The sequence below is a fragment of the Coregonus clupeaformis genome, unplaced genomic scaffold (assembly GCF_020615455.1).
Source record: "Coregonus clupeaformis isolate EN_2021a unplaced genomic scaffold, ASM2061545v1 scaf2438, whole genome shotgun sequence".
NCBI lineage: Eukaryota > Metazoa > Chordata > Actinopteri > Salmoniformes > Salmonidae > Coregonus > Coregonus clupeaformis.
The window spans coordinates 43,640-47,845 of NW_025535892.1; the positions used below are offsets into that span (position 1 = coordinate 43,640).

General features: G+C 44.5%; 1 pseudogene; it reads right to left on the reverse strand.

Annotated features, from left to right (window-relative positions):
* Positions 1-3,422: 3,422 nt before the first annotated feature.
* Positions 3,423-3,975, reverse strand: LOC121538723 (annotated as a pseudogene).
* Between the last annotated feature and the right edge of the window lie 231 nt (positions 3,976-4,206).

The following is a 4,206-nucleotide window of genomic DNA, read 5'->3' on the forward strand; positions in this document are numbered from 1 at the left end:
CTCTCCAGAGATCTCTCTGTACTTTACACCGTTCATCTTTCCCTCAAACCTGATTAGTCTCTCAGTCCCTGCCGCTGAAAAACATCCCCAGAGCATGATGCTGCCACTACCATACAGCACCGTAGGGATAGTATTATCCAGGTGATGAGCGGTGCCTGGTTTCCTCCAGAAATGACCCTTGGCATTCAGGCCAAAGAGTTCAATCTTGGTTTCAACAGACCAGAGAATCTTGTTTGTCATGGTCTGAGAGTCCTTTAGGTCCCTTTTGGCAAACTCCAAGCGGGCTGTCATGTGCCTTTTACTGAGGAGTGGCTTCCATCTGGCCACTCTAACATTAAGGCCTGATTGGTGGAATGCTGCGGTGATGGTTGTCCTTCTGGAAGGTTCTCCCTTCTCTACAGAGGAACTCTGGAGCTCTGTCAGGCTGACCATCGGGTTCTTCGTCACCTCCCTGACCAAGGCCCTTCTCCCCCGATTGCGCAGTTTGGCTGGGCGGCTATCTCTAGGAAGAATCTTAGTGGTTACAAACTTCTTCCATTGAAGAAAGATGGAGTCCACTGTGTTCTTGGGGAACACAATCCTGTCTCGTAGCTCTACGGACAATTCCTTCGACCTCATGGCTTAGTTTTTGCTTTGACATGCACTGTCAACTGTGGGACCTTATATAGACAGCTGTATTCCTTTCCAAAACATGTCCAATCAATTGAATTTACCACAGGTGGACTCCAATCAAGTTGTAGAAACATCTCAAGGATGATCAATGGAAACAGGATGCGCCTGAGCTCAATTTCGAGTCTCATGGCGAAGGGTCTGAATACTTATGTAAATAAGGTATTTCTGTTTTGTAATTTTAATACATTTACAACAAATTCTAAAATCCTGTTTTTCGATTTTGTCATTATGTGGTATTGTGTGTAGATTGATGAGGGGAAAAAATAATTTAATCAAATTTAGAATAAGGCTGTAATGTAACAAAATGTGGAAAAGGTGAAGGGGTCTGAATACTTCCCAAATGCACCGTATATTGTGTATGCATTATGGAGATATACACTATATATACAAAACTATGTGGACACCCCTTCAAATTGGCGGAGTCGGCTATTTTAGCCACACCCGTTGCTGACAGGTGTATAAAATCGAGCACACAGCCATGCAACTCCATAGACAAAAATTGGCAGTAGAATGGCCTTTCTGGAGAGCTCAGTGACTTTCAACTTCAACAAGTCAGTTTGTCAAATCTATGCCCTGCTAGAGCTGCTTTAGGAGAAACAACGGCTCAGCCGAGAAGTGGTAGGCCACACAAGCTCACAGAATGGGACTGCCAAGTACTGAAGCACGTAACGCGTTAAAATCGTCTGTCCTCAGTTGCACCACTCACTACTGAGTTCCAAACTGCGTCTGGAAGCAATGTCAGCACAATAACTGTTCGTTGGGAGCTTCATGAAATGGGTTTCCGTGGCCAGCAGCCACACACTAGGCTAAGATCACCATGCACAATGCCAAGCACTGTCTGGAGTGGTGTAAAGCTCGCCGACATTGGACTCTGGATCAGTGGAAACGCTTTCTTTGGAGTGAACCACAAACACCAATAATAATTTTACATGGACGATACACTGGCGATAATATAAGACAAGTACTGGAACAATCGAAACCACACCTGGTATTCATAGCTGACTTTCAAAAGGCCTTTGATAAAATACGACTGGAATTTATATATAAATGCCTGGACTTTTTTAATTTTGGAGGATCTCTTCTACAATGGGTTAAAGTTATGTATAGTAACCCCAAGTGTAAAATAGTAAATAATGGCTACTTCTCAGAAAGTATTAAACTGGCAAGAAGAGAAAAACAAGGTTGTCCACTATTGGCATATCTATTTACATTTTAGTCATTTAGCAGATGCTCTTATCCAGAGCGACTTACAGTTAGTGAGTGCATACATTTCTTTATTTTTCATACTGGCCCCCCGTGGGAATCGAACCCACAACCCTGGCGTTGCAAACACCATGCTCTACCAACTGAGCTACATCCCTGCCGGCCATTCCCTCCCCTACCCTGGACCAATTGTGAGCTGCCCCATGGGTCTCCCGGTCGCGGCCGGCTACAACAGAGCTTGGATTCGATCCAGGATCTCTAGTGGCACAGCTAGTACTGCGATGCAGTGCCTTAGACCACTGCACCACTCGGGAGGTATTTATTATGGCAATTGAAATGTTTGCTATTAAAATCAGATCCAACAATAATATCAAGGGGCTATAAATCCAGGGCTTAAAAACAAAGGTTTCATTGTCCGCTGAAGATTTATGTTTTCTTTTAAATCTGCAATTTGGATCCGTAAAAAATATATACACTGAACAAACATATAAACACAACATGTAAAGTGTTGGTCCCATGTTTCATGAGCAGAAAAAAAATATCTCAGAAATGTTCCATCTGCACAAAAACCTTATTTCTCTCAAATTTTGTGCACAAGTTTGTTTACATCCCTGTTAGTGAGCATCATCTGCCAAGATGATCCATCCACCTGACAGGTGTGGCATATCAAGAAGCTGATTATACGGGCGGCGCACAATTGGCCCAGCGTCGTCCAGGGTAGGGGAGGGAATGGCCGGCAGGGATGTAGCTCAGTTGATAGAGCATGGCGTTTGTAACGCCAGGGTTGTGGGTTCGATTCCCACGGGGGGCCAGTATAAAAGAAATATGTATTCACTAACTGTAAGTCGCTCTGGATAAGAGCGTCTGCTAAATGACTAAAATGTAAATGTAAAATGTATACAGCATGATCATTACACAGGTGCACCTTGTGCTAGGGACAATAAAATACCATTCTAAAATGTGCAGTTTTGTCACACAATGCAATGTCCACCCGAGCTGTTGCCAGAGAATTGAATTTTCATTATAAACTGCCTCCAATGTCGTTTTGGAGAATTTGGCAGTGCGTCCAACCGGCCTCACAACCATAGACCACTTGTATGGCGTCATGTTGGCAAGCGGTTTGCTGATGTCAATTTTGTGAACAGAATGCCCCATGGTGGCGGTGGGGTTATGGTATGGGCAGGCATAAACTATGGACAACGAACACAATTGCATTTTATCGATGGCAATTTGAATGCACAGAGATACTGTGACAAGATCCTGAGGCCCATTGTCGTGCCATTCGCATCACATTTTACATGACAATTACATTTACATTTTAGTCATTTAGCAGACGCTCTTATCCAGAGCGACTTACAGTAGTGAGTGCATAATTTTTTTTTATTTGTATATATTTTTTTTTCATACTAACCGCAATAATATTTAATTGAATCCTCACATCCTCCCTTCTTCTCAAAGCACACTGGAGTAGATCTTAGGTTCCTCTCCTCTGATCTTCTCCTCCAATGCATTTTGAGAAGGAGGCAAGTAGAAGGATGCAAGGAATCAAGGAAATACAATTGACATACACACCAGGAATTGGATTACTGTGAGGTCATCCTAGAGAACGAGGCTGGCCGACTATCCGTCCTGCTGCTGGATGAAGGGGTTGGGGATGGCTTCCATGCCGTCCTGAGGACAGATGAGCACCACGGATGTCCCTCTACAAACCACCAGGCCCAGCTGCCGCGTGTCCTCGGTCAGCTTGAACTGGTCGTCAGGATCCCGCAAGTACGATGGTGCTATCCAATATCAGGTTCAACAGGGGTCAAACCCCTTCAGAACTCCACTGGCCTCTCGTCCTCCCTGAAACTTCACACGGATTTGTTTATCAATGTACTATGACAGGTCAAAGATACTCTCTTTCTTCTTCTTCTCTCCTTCCTGGTTTCTGTCCGCCATTTTAAACCTGTTCCAGCCACGCCATGTTCACCTCATGTTTCTACATGATAATGCAAGGCCCCATGTCGCAATGATCTGTACACAATCCCTGGAAGCTGAAAATGTCCCAATTCTTCCATGGCCTGCATACTCACCAGACATGTCACCCATTGAGCCAGTTCGGGATGCTCTGGATCGATGTGTACGACAGCATGTTCCAGTTCCCCCCAATATTCAGCAACTTCACACAGCCACTGAAAAGGAGTGGGAGCCTGATCAACTCGTTGCAAAAGAGATGTGTCGCGCTGCATGAGGCAGATGGTGGTCATACCAGATACTGACTAGTTTCTGATCCACGGCCCAACCTATTTGTTAAGGTATCTTTGGCCAACAGATGAATATCTGTATTCC